Genomic DNA, 16310 nt, shown 5'->3' on the forward strand with positions numbered 1-16310 from the left:
GGCAACACCATCATCAAAAACAGACTGAGCATTAAAGGCAAAATCTCCTTTAAATAGAACTCTACATTTAACGAAATTCTTGGCAACAATTGAACATGGTTTTCAGCCCCAGGATTTCCTTGTGATCTCCCTCCAACTGCTAACTTGGGCCAATTCTGTTTACTTTTTGGAAATCAGCGTAGGTTGGTTAATACTGCCACATAGTTGTGTATTGGACCAAAGATGTGGCTGGGATTTAAACCTGTCTAAAACACCCTTACACTTCTAATAACTGATACAATATTGAATGCATACTTTTTTGGGGGGGGGGGAAGGCAACCATAGTGTCAACTGCAATTATACAAAGAGAGTTCCTAAAACATATTCATGGAGGAGGAAAAATGCCTTTTATGATAGCAAATATTATAATAAAGGTGATTCTGTTACTGCTTCACTAAAATTCTAGAACACGGATATTAATCAAAAGGGACTTGTTTGTAGCCATACAACACATGTTTCAAAGGGAAAAACTTTGATAAATAAGGTTGCGGTATTTCAAAACACCCTGCAGCTGCCTCTGTACCGGTAGAATGAAAGTTTGTGCAGATTGAAAGTTCAGCATTTGTGTAGAATGAAAACTCAGCATAAAATTATAAAACTGTCAGGCCAGAACCCACAGCGAGGTACAGTTGAATCCAATCCTAATGGACATAGTCTTGCAAAACTAACCTCTGCTTTGCTGCTGCTTCGGCTGCCATTGAAACGGGGAGGGAGGGCATGGTATTTGGGAGGGGTTTACTAATTGTGCTGGAGGAAGATTCTGGAGTTCTGCTGCCTGTCGGACTACGCATGTGGAGGAGGTTCCCGCCAAGGCCAATGGCACCGACATTCCATCTTGGTGATGCCTTTCGAAGTTATCTCACACCTGACACTTAGGAGAATTATGATTGGACTGTAACTGGGATGCCAAGGGGTGTGGAATGGGTTATTTTATATATCATTCTCTTTCGCGCCTAAATAATCAGTCTTCGCTTTGCTACGCTTCTAATCATTTATAATTAATAAAAGTACACTTGATTTCTATCAATGGACTCTCGTGGTTTTCTTTCCTAATTATTCAATGAAGAGGTGCTGACAACTAAACTAAAACTAATCTTTTAAGCCACTAGATATATTCTGAGAGTTTTTAGGGTGTGGCTACCCTGAACTACTTCCTCATTCCCCCATACTATGCAGTCCCTTAATCTGGACCTCTTTGTGGTGGGATTTACTGACTCCTTCCTGGGAAACTGTTTTGCCAACATCCCTCTCCCCACTTCTCCAATACAAAAATGCTCACAAAAGCCGCAGAAGTATTAGAGCAACATAAATAAACTTCTGCAGCAGTGGTGGGATTCAGAATTTTTTACTATTGGTTCTGTGGGTGTGGCTTGGTGGTTGTTGCTTGGTGGGCATGGCAGGGGAAGGATACTGTGAAATTTCCATTCCCTCTCCACTCTAGAACCTGCTGAATACCACCTCTGTTCTGCAGTCTAATGCAGCAAGAAGCAATTTATCAGTGAATATTTTCTGTAGTAAAATGCTCTCTGTGCTGATGATTCCATAACAGTGCTCTCACAGAAATGAACAATAAATTTACAACAATAATCACTGATCACTAACAGCAAGAATAATTGTGTCAAGAATTAAAAACAGCTGCTTGGCATTGTGGTTAAAAACAGACAGTGGTTCTAATATAGAGAAAGAGGAAGAAAGAAGATTTATTTTCCCTTACAGAAGATAAAGTACCTGCCTAAAAGGTGTTCTGACTGCTGTAATGAATAAGACAGTGGCATTCTGGACATTTTTGTTTCAATGTGTTCATAAGTTTCTGGAAAAGTATGTTCAGTAAAAAATGTTAGTAGTGATTAACTAGTGTGAGTGTAAAATTCATTACTGTTGAAGAAAGAAGATAAGGTCAAGTCAAAAACTTTTCTTGCCCAAGTCATTAATAGAAAGCTGGATACTTCAAAAACATGTGTAGCTGGAAGTGTTATCATGAACTTCCATACCTTGTGCTTATTGTGTCTTTATGTTTCAGTGAATGAGTGCTGTTACTAATCAAAATCTGGTAATATTAATGATACATATATTTGAACAACCTCACCTTATCTGAGAAGATTTGTTGGCAAGGGATAGGTCACACTTGAAAGGAGAGAAGGCTTGTCAAATGCCTTTATGGAAATGCGCCTCAGGGCAAAGTATTAGTACAATCTATGTGCATTGGTGTGGTGCAGTCATTGAAAACTTGAAATACTAATTGCATCTATAGTCATCAAAGCTCACTGGCTGAATTTCACCAATCATTAACACTGTATTTTTCAGACTATAAGATGCACCGTGTATAAGACGTGCCAAGATTTTGAAGAAGTAAGTAAGAAAAAAAGTTTTTGTCCTCCCGGCCTCCAGGAGCACTCTGCAGGCTTCAGCAGGGCTGAGTTAAGGCAAAAATGCCCCCATTTTAACCAAAATGGGACATTTTTCACTCCCTCCAGCCTGCAGAATGCTTCTGGGGGGTGGGGGAAGGCAAAAACACTCAAGTTTTGGTGAAAAATGGCCTATTTTTCACCTGTGTTTCACCAAAACGGGGACATTTTCCCCTTCACCCAGACCTGCTGAAGCCTGAAGAATGCTTCTGGAGGGTGGGGGAAGGCAAAATGCCCCCGTTTTCACCCATTTTTTACAAAAATGGGTTGCAGGGGCAGGGTTTTGGGAGGCCAAAAATGGCTGTATTCGGTGTATAAGATGCACCAAAATTTCAATGCTCTTTTTTGCGGGGGGGGGGGAGATGCATCTTATAGTCTGAGAAATACGGTAATATACATCACAATTGCTATTATGGGGAGAAAAATAGAAGAAGGAATGATGTAACTTCTGTTTCAGAATCTTGGAGGACAGGTTGGTTGTAAATCTTAATGAATGATGATTGACTGAAATTCCACAGAAGCAGTCATCTTAGTCCTAAAGAGTCTTCTGGAAGTGTAAACATTTTTTTTTAAAAAAAATCATAAACCTGGGCTTCTAAACATGACACCATGTTTATCTGCAGACTCTTTCTTTAGCACTTGCCAAGTATTTTTGATTATTTAATTCAAATAATTATTTAAGCAGTTGAAGTGGCTGCAATTCACACATTGCAACTCTGGGTAGCTAACACAAAATGAATTCCAAACACAAAACCCAACAAAAATAAAAACAAAACAAAACATAATTGATTTCAGCCCACAATTGTCCCATAATCACTGGTGTTGTATAAAAGCGACCTTGCCCTAGCTGCTGTAAAAATATTGAAAAAAATTAAATGGGAAGTTGGCATGCTGAAACAGAAATCTTCTGCCAGACTTTATTGCCAAGGATGTTGGTGGAATTTGCAGATGGACCATTAAGAAACAAAGTGAGTCCCCAGTGCTTTATTGGTTGTACTTCCATCTGATTAAAAACAGTTGCTAAAATCCATCTTCAGTGACAGACCAGCTGACAAAATTGCCTTTTTATCTATGAGTGCTTTAGGTCTGACTACAGTTTTTCATGGCAGCCACTTTGGGAATAAACAGGTCCCACTCATCCAGTGGTGAAATTCATTTTTTTTTTACTACTGGTTCTGTGGATGTGGCTTGGTGGGCATGGCAGGGAAAGGATACTGTAAAATCTCCACTCCCTCCCCACTCCTGGGGTAAGGATATTGTAAAATCTCCATTCCCACCCTACTCTGGAGCCAGCCAGAAGTGGCATTTGCTTGTTCTCCGAACTACTCAAAATTTCCGCTACTGGTTCTCCAGAACCAGTCAGAACCTGCTGAATTTCACCCCTGCACTCATCCCCTAGCCTCCAAGCAGATAATTGGTGAAAAGTGCCCATGATCTGCTTTCAGATGCTCTATTATTCCCCTCAGGACAAAAATTTCAAGGTTCTTGCATAAGCTTTTGTTGATTTCAGTTTTTTTCTTCAGATGCCTGAAATGTTATTTTGAAATAAAAACACATATACACACTTACATAGCTGAAGGGATAGCTAGATTATAAAGACTGAAGTGGTGTGGGGGGTGAAATCAATGATGTAGTGATTCTGATAATAATCTTATAAACAACTGTTATTTACGAAATAACATTCTTGTTATAGTGGTAAACTGATAAACTGATATGGCGGGGACTTTAGGGCTGGCCATTACCGGGGAAGGAGGGCTCGCTACGTTACAGAGATCCCTCCTTCCGGCCCTATGAGTCCCACTCCAAGGCCAGATGGCGTGAGTAATCAGGACCCTGGTCTCAGGCTGCTGTCGCTAAATGCCAGGTCTGTAGTTCACAAGGCTCCCCTCGTCCGGGACCTAATTTTAGACGAGGGGGCAGACCTGGCATGTATTACTGAAACCTGGCTGGGCCCGGAGGGAGGAGTCCCCCTCACCGAGATGTGCCCAGAGGGTTTTCAGGTGCTTCATCAGCTGCGACCCCAGGGAAGGGGTGGAGGTGTGGCTATTGTTATCCGAGAGTCTCTAGTACAGTGATGGGCAACCTTTTTGGCGTGGTGTGTCAAAAATTGGCAAAAAATCGAGCATAACTCGCGTTGTGTGTCACTTCGACAAAAACATAATTTTGCGCAATTTATAGTTTAAACTACAAAAATGTATAATTGCAATATATAATTGTATTTAATAAACCAAAAACAAATTATTTAACATACCTGCTTAGTAACTTCTTTGTTAAGCGCTTTTGCATGCTGAGCTATGGAGTGAGCAATGCTCAAACTTGCAGAGTTTAAATTTGTAGAGCCTTTCATAAATTTAAGGATGGAGTTAGATTGGCTCTTATAAAGGTGTAGCTTCCTGGAAATGTATTCCCTCCTTTCATCCTCACTTTTTTCCAAGAGCTGGGAATGATGTTTCAAAATGTCTATTTATATTCCACATTCTGCTTACTACTGTTTCAGTACATAGAACGCAAAATGATCTGCCATTTTTTTCTATAATGCCATACATCTCGCTCCATGTCTCTTGAAAGGGTCGGCCACTGCCACTACCACTTCCTTTACTTAACCTTTGTTTTTTATTTTTTGGGTGCTCCATCAGTGGGCCAGTGACAGCAGATAGAATTATAGATAGCCAATTAGGGGTTAACTAGCCTAACAAGCTAACACAACCTCCCCCTCACTTATCTCAGTTATTGTGGGCAATTACAAGTCCATGGCACCCCAATAGTTGCTGCTAATGGCGCTCACAGTTCCCGTTGGCACTCCGCTGTTCCCTGCTGTGGTGCGGTCGTAACCGACAGTCCCAGGAGTAGACTCTCTGTGCTGGCCTGACTGGAGAGAGGCGCGCACTGTTCCCGCGCTCCTCTCCTGCGGGTCCTCCCTCGCCGCGCTGATGACGTGTGTGCGCACAGCACGCACGCCTTACCAGCAGCCCCTGCACTCAGAAAGGGGGGGCGGCGATACAGTAAGTGAGTGTGGGTGGGGGAGATCACACGTCCCGCCCCCCCCGTTCCTCCAGCACAGATTCTTTCATCCTCGGCGGCCGTGCAGGAGCCGAGGATGAATCGCATGAAATCCTGTGCGTGTCACCCCAAATGGCTACGCGTGTCAGCACTGACACGCGTGTCATAGGTTCGCCATCACTGCTCTAGTACCTCGTAGGATCCCTGCTCCGGAGTTTGTCGGGTGTGAGTCCTTGCTGGTGAAGTTGGACCTCAAGGGTCAAGTGGGCTTGCTGTTAACGTACCTGCCTCCCAACAACGTTGCAGCAGCCCTCCCGTCGCTCCTCGAATCAGTAGCTGAGCTGGCAATTGAGTTCCCCAGGCTTATGGTTCTGGGGGATTTCAATTTGCCTTTGCTCGGTGAACACTCTGATGGAGCGCAGGAGTTCATGGCTTCCATGACAGCCATGGGCTTGACTCAAGTAATTCGGGGCCTGACTCACTCGGCGGGTCACACGCTCGACCTTGTATTTCTCTCGGAGCAGTGGAGTTGTGATCTTGGTTTGAGGGGTAGTGAGATCTTGCCCCTGTCATGGTCGGACCACTACCTACTGAGGCTTGACTTTCGGAGACCAAACCCCCACTGTAGGGAGGAGGAACCGATTAGGTGGTTCCACCCTAGGCGCCTTATGGACCCTTTGGGCTTTCAGACGGAGCTTGGTGTTGTTCCTGATACCCTCGCCCGCAGTCCGGCAGAGTCTCTGGTTGCTGCCTGGAATTCAGCAGCGGCAGAGGCTCTTAACCGGATTGCGCCTTTACGGCCGATCCGAGGCAGTGAATCCAGGAGGGCTCCTTGGTTTACTGAGGAATTCCGGGAGATGAAGCGTCGAAAGAGACGCCTAGAGCAACGATGGAGATCCAGTAAGTCTGAGTCAGACCAAGCGCTTTTAACATCCAGCATCAGAGCCTACCTTCAGGCAATTAGGACGACAAAAAGATCACACATTGCCTCTCTGATAGCTTCCGCTGAGTCGCGCCCAGCCGCCTTGTTCAGGATAACCCGTTCCCTCCTAAACAGGAGGGATATGAGCGATCCTTTGCAAGGCAGAGCTGAGGACTACGTCCAATTCCTCGCGGATAAAGTTGCTCAGCTTCGGATGGACCTGGACTCCAATTACGCAGAACCAGCCGAGGCACCAGGGGAGAATCTGGATGGACATCACTGGATTGATTTTCAAGCTGTTACCCCTGAGGAAGTGGACAAGGCCATGGGAGCTGTAAGTGCCTCCACATGTGTGCTGGACCCGTGCCCCTCCTGGCTAGTTGTTAACAGCAGGGAGGTGACACGGGGCTGGATCCAGGCGGTTGTTACCGCCTCCCTTCGGGAGGGGTTCTTTCCCCCCGCTTTAAAGACGGCAGTGGTGAGACCCCTTCTGAAGAAGCCATCTTTGGATCCAGCCGTTTTAAACAACTACCGTCCAGTCTCCAACCTCCCCTTCGTGGGGAAGGTTGTTGAGAAAGTGGTGGCCTTTCAGCTCCGACGGTCCTTGGAGGAAACCGATTATCGAGATCCCTTTCAGTCGGGATTTAGGCCTGGCTACAGCATGGAAACCACTTTGGTCGCGCTGACCGATGATCTCTGGAGAGCCAGGGATGGAGGTTATGCCTCCGTCCTAGTGCTCCTTGACCTCTCAGCGGCCTTCAATACCATCAACCATGGCATCCTTCTGCGACAACTGCGGGAGGTGGGGGTGGGAGGCACTGTCCTACGGTGGTTTTCCTCTTACCTCTCGGACAGGTCGCAGTTGGACCAGGTTGGTCGGAGGGCAGAGATCGACCCCATGGCCCCTGAATTATGGGGTGCTGCAGGGTTCGGTCCTGTCCCCCCTCCTGTTTAATATTTACATGAAGCCGCTGGGTGAGATCAATCGACGGCACAGAATAAAATACCATCAGTATACACAGTTGTATCTGTCTGCCCTGTGCCAACTCAGTGAAGCGGTTGACGTGATGTGCCAGTGCCTTGAGGCTGTTAGGGTCTGGATGGGGGATAACAAGCTTGCACTCAATCCGGATAAGACCGAGTGGCTGGTGTGTTTCCCTCCCACTAATTGGCCAAGTTTTCCATCTCTCAGGCTGGGGGGTCAAACAGTACGCCCCTCAGACAGGGTTCGCAATTTGGGAGTCCTCCTGGACCCACAGCTGACTTTCGAACACCACTTGTCGGCTGTGACCAGGGGGGCATTTGCCCAGGTTCACCTGGTGCACCAGTTGCGTCCCTACCTGAACCGGGAGGCCCTCACAACAGTCACTCGTGCCCTTGTGACCTCTAGACTGGACTACTGCAACGTGCTCTACATGGGGCAGCCCTTGAAGAGCATTCGGAGACTTCAGCTTGTCCAGAATGCAGCCGCGCGAGCAATTGTGGGTGCACCTCGGTTCACCCATGTAACACCTATCCTCCGCGAGCTGCACTGGCTGCCTATTGGTCTTCGGATACGCTTCAAGGCGCTAGTCGTCACAATCTCCCCGTGGAGATCCGCACCCTCACCACCGTCCAGGCCTTCCACACAGCCCTCAAGATCTGGCTATCCCGTCAGGCCTAGGGATAAGACTTTACTCTCGCCCCTCCCGAATGTTGAATGAATGTTGTGTTTTTACCGTTAATTATTTTACTCACGTTTTCTTTTTGCGTTTTGTTCTGCACTCCCCTCCCCTATTATTGTAAGCCGCCCTGAGTCCCCTCAGGGAAAAGGGCGGCCTATAAATGTTTAATAAAACCTAAAAAAAACAACCTAAAAAACCTTAGAGAGGGCTGAAAGCCCTATGAAGCGGTATATACGTCTAACTGCTATTGCTAACTGCTATTATAAAGCCCTTCATGGTATTGGACCTGGGTACTTGAGAGACCGCCTGCTGCCAATTACCTCCAATCAGATCCCACAGATTAGGCCTCCTCCAAATTCCATCCGCCGGCCAATGCCAACTGGCGACTACCTGGAGGAGAGCCTTCTCTGTGGCTGCTCCGACCCTCTGGAATGAGCTCCCCATGGAGATTCGAACCCTCACCACCCTCCAGGCCTTCCGCAAAGCCCTTAAAACCTGGCTGTTCCGACAGGCCTGGGGCTAAAGAGTTTTTGCCCCCCTTCTCGAATGGTATGGTTGTTGTGTGTTTTTAAATTTTGTATTGCTATGTCTTGTCTTTTTATCCCCCTGTCTGTACCTCCTTCCCTGATTGAATTGTGAGCTGCCCTGAGTCCCCTTCGGGGAAAAGGGCAGCATATAAATGTAATAAATCAATCAAATCAATCAATCAAATGCATGTAAACTCACAGGACACATAGAAAACTCAGCTGGCTTAGTCCATGATTTAAGTAAACAGACCAAACTGATTCTTTATAAACCACTTATACCCAGGGGGGAAAAATCAGTGAACAGAAGACATACAGAACAAATGTAGAAATGTCTCAGCTGCTGCTATAAGTAAGACAGAAATTCCAGGAATTACTGTACAACATCAAGATTTCCTATTTCCGCTGCACTTTCTTTCTCTTACAATATCTTCTGGGTAGATAATCATTCAGGAATGTTGTCTCTCCAAAAATTGAATTTCAGAAAGTCTGAGAGATAAGTGTTACAGTAAAAGTTATGGATCTAGTGCTGAATAAAATGCTGTTTGTAAGTACTCAAGGTAGCTAACAATATTAGAAAATCATATGTCAAAAGCTAAACATTTATGTAATAAATCTTCTCAGTGGTTGCCACAAAGAAAAGGGAGTCAAGCTATTCTTCAAAGCGCCTGAGGGCAGGACAAGAAGCAATGGATGGAAACTAATCAAGGAGAGAAGCAACCTAAGACTAAGAAGAAATTTCCTATCAGTTAGAACAATTAACCAGTGGAAAAACCTGCCTCCAGAAGTTGTGAATTCTCCAACACTGGAAGTTTTAAAGAAGAGATTGAACAACCATTTGTCCGAAATGGTAATGGGTTTCCTGCCTGAGCAGGGGGTTGGACTAGAAGACCTCCAAGGTCTCTTTCAACTCTGTTATTCTATTTTAAATGCAATCATTAATATATTAAAGAACTGGAGAAGCAAATGCAAAGGCATGGAGTGGGACGACATCAACACATCTCTTGAGATAATATATTGTATAGCCTGGGAGCAATGCAGAATAATTTGTGCCAGAAAAACAAGCTCCTGATACCAAAGCAAGGGGACACATATTCAGAATACTTTTGCAATTCTTAAAATACAGGTAGTGTCAGGCACAAGTAACAGGCACAAGTGTTGAGTTCAAAGTACTAAAGATTTATTACATTCTACCTGTATACAAGAATCTGATCTACAAATGGTCTAGCCAAATTGGCACTAGATAAGAGTCAATGGAATTCACAGCGGGAAGGGACTTGGGTCTCTTGTGGGAGTTCAGCAACTCCAAACTGATGATGATGCAGGCAGGTTTGTAACAATAAAGATGTTCCCTTAGACAGCCAGGTTTTAACTTATTTAGAGCTTATGATCAATACCAATGTCATGAATTTGTGGTTACTAAACACTTGGTTGCTAATGCAGATATTCCAATATAGGCCTGTGTTTCCTGTAATTTGCATCAATTAGCAATTTCCTGTAGTATTGCACATACAATTATTTCTTTCCCCTATTCTGCTATGTTTGTCTTTCCATCTCAACAGAACTGTCTTTATTGTGTTTGGATTTTCTCTGCTTAGTTTAGTTTAGTTTAGTTTTAGTTTAGTTTTAATTTATTTATATGCCGCCCTTTTCCCTGAGGGGACTCAGGGCGGCTCACAACTCAAGGGAGGGGAAATACAAACAAATAACAAAAAAACATAAAACCATACACAGTTAAAAGCACAACAGTCATACCATTCGAGTGGGGCAACGAGTTGTTAGCCCCAGGCCTGTCGGAACAGCCAGGTTTTAAGGGCTATGCGGAAGGCCTGGAGGGTGGAGAGGGTACGAATCTCCACGGGGAGTTCGTTCCAGAGGGTCGGAGCAGCCACAGAGAAGGCTCTCCTCCGGGTACTCGCCAGTTGACACTGGCCAGCTGATGGAATTCGGAAGAGGCCTAGTCTGTGGGATCTAATTGGTCTAGTGGAGGTAATTGGCAGTAGGCGGTCTCTCAAGTATCCAGGTCCAATACCATGAAGGGCTTTGTAGGTGACAACTAGCACCTTGAAGCGTACCCAGAGATCAACAGGCAGCCAGTGCAGCTCGCGGAGGATAGGTATTACGTGGGTGAACCGAGGCGCACCCACAATAGCTCGCGCGGCTGCGAAGTTGCGAACCCTGCCTGAGGGGCATACTGTTTGACCCCCCAGCCTGAGAGGTGGAACACTTGGCCAATTAGTAGGAGGGAAGCACAGCAGCCACTCGGTCTTATCTGGATTGAGTACAAGCTTGTTAACCCCCATCCAGTCCGTAACAGCCTCGAGGCCCTGGCACATCACATCAATCGCTTCATTGAGTTGGCACGGGGCGGACAGATACAGCTGTGTATCGTCCGCATACTGGTGGTATTTTATCCCATGCCGTCGAATGATCTCACCCAGCAGTTTCATGTAAATGTTAAAGAGGAGGGGGGACAGGACCGAACCCTGCGGCACCCCATACGGCCTAGGGGTCGATCTCTGCCCTCTGACCAACACCGACTGCGACCTGTCCGAGAGGTAAGAGGAGAACCACCGTAAGACAGTGCCTCCCACCCCCACCTCCCGCAGTCGTTGCAGAAGGATACCATGGTCGATGGTATCGAAAGCCGCAGAGAGGTCAAGGAGTACTAGGATGGAGGCATGACCTCCATCTCTGGCTCTCCAGAGATCATCGGTCAATGCGACCAAAGCGGTTTCCGTGCTGTAGCCAGGCCTGAAGCCGGACTGGAAAGGATCTAGATAATTGGTTTCTTCCAAGGACCACTGGAGCTGAAAGGCCACCACCTTCTCGACAACCTTCCCCACAAAGGGGAGGTTGGAGACTGGACGATAGTTGTTTAGGACGGCCGGATCCAAAGATGGCTTCTTCAGGAGGGGTCTCACCACCGCCGCCTTTAATGCGGGGGGAAAGACCCCTTCCCGAAGGGAGGCGGCAACAACCGCCTGGATCCAGCCCCGTGTCACCTCCCTGCTGTTAACAACCAGCCAGGAGGGGCACGGGTCCAGTACACATGTGGAGGCACTTACAGCTCTCATGGCCTTGTCCACGTCCTCAGGGGTAACAGCCTGAAAATCAATCCAGTGATGTCCTACCAGATTATCCCCTGGTGCCTCAGCTGGTTCTGCAAGATTGGAGTCCAGGTCCGCCCGAAGCCGAGCAACTTTATCCGTGAGAAATTGGACGTAGTCCTCAGCTCTGCCTTGCAAAGGATCGCTCGTGTCCCTCCTATTTAGGAGGGAACGGGTTATCCTGAACAAGGCGGCTGGGCGCGACTCAGCGGAAGCAATCAGAGAGGCAATGTATGTTCTTTTTGTCGTCCTAATTGCCCGGATGTAAACTCTGATGCTAGATGTTAAAAGTGCTCGGTCTGACTCGGACTTACTGGATCTCCATCGGTGCTCTAGGCGTCTCTTTCGGCGCTTCATCTCCCGGAGTTCCTCAGTAAACCAAGGGGCCCTCCTGGATCCACTGCCTCGGATCGGCCGTAAAGGCGCAATCCGGTTAAGAGCCTCTGTCGCTGCTGAGTTCCAGGCAGCAACCAGAGTCTCCGCCGGACTGCAGGCGAGGGTATCAGGAATAACCCCAAGCTCCGTCTGAAAACCCGAGGGGTCCATAAGTCGCCTGGGGTGGAACCACCTGATCGGTTCCTCCTCCCTACAGTGGGGGTTTGGTCTCCGAAAGTCAAGCCTCAGTAGGTAGTGGTCCAACCATGACAGGGGTAAGATCTCACTGCTCCTCAGACCAAGGTCACAGCTCCACTGCTCCGAGAGAAATACGAGGTCGAGCATGTGACCCGCCGAGTGAGTTGGGCCCCGGATTACTTGGGCCAAGCCCATGGCTGTCATGGAAGCCATGAACTCCTGCGCTCCATCAGAGTGTTCACCGAGCAAAGGCAAATTGAAATCCCCCAGAACCATAAGCCTGGGAAACTCAATTGCCAGCTCGGCTACCGACTCGAGGAGCGAGGGGAGGGCTGCTGCAACGCTGTTGGGAGGCAGGTACGTTAACAGCAGGCCCACCTGACCCTTGAGGTCCAACTTCACCAGCAAGGACTCACACCCGACAAGCTCCGGAGCAGGGATCCTACGAGGTACTAGAGACTCCCGGATAACAATAGCCACACCTCCACCCCTTCCCTGGAATCGCGGCTGATGTAGCACCTGAAAACCCTCTGGGCACATCTCTACGAGGGGGACTCCTCCCTCCGGGCCCAGCCAGGTTTCAGTAATACATGCCAGGTCTGCCCTCTCGTCTAAGATTAAGTCCCGGACGAGGGGAGCCTTGTGAACTACAGACCTGGCATTTAGCGACAGCAGCCTGAGACCAGGGTCCTGATTACTCGCGCCATCTGGCCTTGGAGTGGGACTCATAGGGCCAGAAGGAGGGATCTCTATAACGTAGCGAGCCCTCCTTCCCCGGTAATGGCCAGCCCTAAAGTCCCCGCCATATCTGCCCCTCCCTGTTAAGACCGTAATGCTCCGGCCCACTCCCGTGTCTGTAGTCCCACCAACCACCCCTATGGCCCCTGCGTTCCTCGACAGGCCCTCCGAATCAAACACACTCATTCGTTCACCCAAAGCAGTCCCCACGTAGTAATTAAAAACACAGAATACAATGATAATAGGTTAATAAAAAGTGGGATCATTCACTCAATCGCATACATATCACATACACTCACCATACAGGTTAAAAGTTGCGCAACTATGCAAAATTCGTACAAGGCTTGTACTAATATGAGAGAGGAGGTCTTAATGTTCTTAGTCTTCTCCTCTGTAGAGTCCAGTAAAGAGGGAAAGGTCCAAAGGTCTGAAGTGAGTGAAAGATTAGTGTCGGTTGGGGGGAGGTACAGAGTAGGCTCCCTGCCCACGTCTTCTTCATCCCTTGCTTTTTCTTTCTGCAAGGGTTGAGTCTCAGCGAGGCCGGAAGTGGGTTCAAGAATCCCAGCTCACAGCAAAATGGTGGCTCTGAGGACGAAGGCAGGGGCGGGGATGGTCGGAAGGCAAAATAAGCATGGATAGCAGCAGCAGTAGCGAGAGCTGAAAGGCCGGTCATGATGGTCAAAGGCCCAATATGCAGCAGTCGGTCCACGGAAATAATCGTACCAACCCCCCTGGCAGTCTGAACCCAAAGCTGGAAAGAGCTACGTCCACGGTGGAGGGGGGGGCGCCCCATTCAACAGCTGGGCCACGGTATTCTCAGAGGGGCCTCAGCGAGCCAGTGAGCCATCGGGCCAGCAGCAGCACAACGGTAGTAGCAGCAATCGGGGCGGCAGACGTAGCAGGGTTGAGCTCCCCCTAAAACAGCTGGGCCGCGGGGTCTACTGAGCCGCTGGGCCGCGGTGTTCTTACAGCGGAATCAACAAGCCAACGGGCCAGCAAACAGCGGTGGTCGCGGCAGCCAAAGAAGCAGTCGCGGGAAGATCAGGGCTCCCCTAGCAGCTCGGCCGCGGTGTCTTCCAAACAGCTGAGCCGCGGCGTTCTCAAGCCGGCATTCTCAGCCGGCATCAGCGAGCCAGTGGCACAGCGGCGGTCGCGGCAGTCAGGGCAGCAGTCACGGGAGGGTCGGGGCTCTCTCAGACCAGCTGGGCTGCAGCGCCTTCTGAGCGGCGTCAGCGTCTTTCACGAACGGCAGCCTTGGAGAGCAAAATCTCTCCAGTTCACTGCCAGCACCAGGTCCCCGAAAAATCACTCGTACCTTGGCCTCTCCCCGGCTCAATCTCTGAGCTCAATTTCTCCTCTTTACTGGCTATTTCTCTTGTACGGAGCCGGAGCCGGCGGTGAGCTCGGCAGACATGTTCCTCGCACATGCGTCTATTTTGTGAACTTCTGGATCCTGCTGTCATCTCATTGTCCTCAAAAGTTCTGAATAACCCATTTGAGACTTCTACGGTAGGTTAATAGACTGGATCATCTGTCAAGAATGCTTGTCAAGACAACATTAATCTGTATATTAACTTTTAAAAATGCCACAGCATCTAGATTTTTAATTGCCTTCAGGATAACAGAATATTAACACCTGAGGCTTCATCTGCTGTGCCCATCTATTGTGATTTTCATTGCCAAGGAACATGCTCTCCAGGAAGTGGTTTATTGTCACACCAAAGTGTTCTCTCTAAATGTAATCTTTGCTGTCTGAAGTATGATATAAATTGAATGAATGAATGAATGAATGAATGAATGGTATTGTAGTTCAATACATCTGGATAGCAACATTTTGGAGAAAGAGAACCCCAATTCTTTAGATCTTGGAGACTCTTGGATCCCATGTCTTCTTAAAGATTTCCAACCTAGTTGCACAGACAACATCATTGCTTGGAAAGTGGTCAATTATTTTAAAGTTCTTCAAAAAGAAAACTGCAAGTTGATCAGAAAGGACTTTGTTACCCAGCTGCTTTGCTTTTGAATACAACTTACTGCACCATGAAGGAAAACAATGAATATGAGGGATTTGCTTTCAAAGCAATATTGTAATCCATATCTGAGCCAGCACAAAAGCATATGTATGTGGAACAGGGAATGCAATCCATGTCAAAGCATTCTGCTTTCCCCCCTTTTCATTTTTCCATCATAGAGAGTTGATCTGGTCTTTCCTTTTTGCAGCCTGCCTTTCTGTTATAGACATTCTTTCAGGACTCCTTGGAATAAGATGAAAATGGTCCAGCCCTACATTCTATATTGATGGGCTATTTATTTTATCATTTAGGCTGAAGACCAAGGAACAGAAGATTAAAAACTACAAGATAATAGCATTTTCTGCTCCTTGATACTGATTAGGCTGCAAATATAATTTATCTCAGTGGATAGTGGTTCCCAAGAAAGCGCCATAATTACTGTAAACTCTGCCCCGAAGCTAAACAAAGAGAGATTAGTTTCAGAGAGCTTTTCAGCACCAAAGTGTCGGACAGTTCCAATTTATCTCCATTATCCCCGTTTGCGCATTGAACCATTTGTTAGGCTGGGTTCCCATAAGCCTCAACTAAAACCCTAATCACGTTTAAACCTACTCAGGCATTTTATGTGAAAGTAGCCATCAGGGTTGTAACTGATGATATACAGGGTTCTATGATGATATACTGCGAAAAGTATGGATTGGGGAAAAAAATTAAGACCCTAACCTCAGACCAGTCTCTGCTTGCTCTGCCGCTCCGTTTGCGGCCAGAGTCATTAAACACAGAGGTCAGTCCTACAGTTCATAGGGAGGACTTTGAAATGGACCCCTAAAAACCAAAGAATATATACAGGCATTCTCCTGGATCTTGATGAGGGGGAAAAACCCTTTCCCCACCCTACCTCAGCTCGGGGCCCCGGGTGTGCCTCTCGCGCACTGTTCCTCCTTGTGGAGGCGGACCCGCTCGCCTTTAAAGGAAAGGCGCCCCCCTCTAAGGAGGCCAAAGCGAACTCGGCTGGAGAGAGTCGCGCTCCAGACAGAAGAAGAGGGGCTGCGAGCCAGGCGGTTTGTCCTAACACTACACTCTGCAGAAGACGGAACAGCCCCTCGGACATCCAAAGCTTTCCCAAGAACCTTTCAGACAGAGAACTGCCAGCGTCTCGCTTCTCTTCGTCCATCCCATTCCTTCGGAGGTAAAGAGGACGCTTGACTCCGACGAGACTTGTTTCCTTCTTGGGGTCTTCGGGGAGAGAAATATTGGTTGGGGCGGAGGAGGAGCACCCCCAAACTGCCGGCTTCTAGATCGAGGACTTGGGAGAAGGCCGTC

This window comes from Thamnophis sirtalis, unplaced genomic scaffold, assembly GCF_051295495.1.
Source record: "Thamnophis sirtalis isolate CommonGarterSnake01/CBP01778 unplaced genomic scaffold, rThaSir2_p1.2 scaffold_6, whole genome shotgun sequence".
NCBI lineage: Eukaryota > Metazoa > Chordata > Lepidosauria > Squamata > Natricidae > Thamnophis > Thamnophis sirtalis.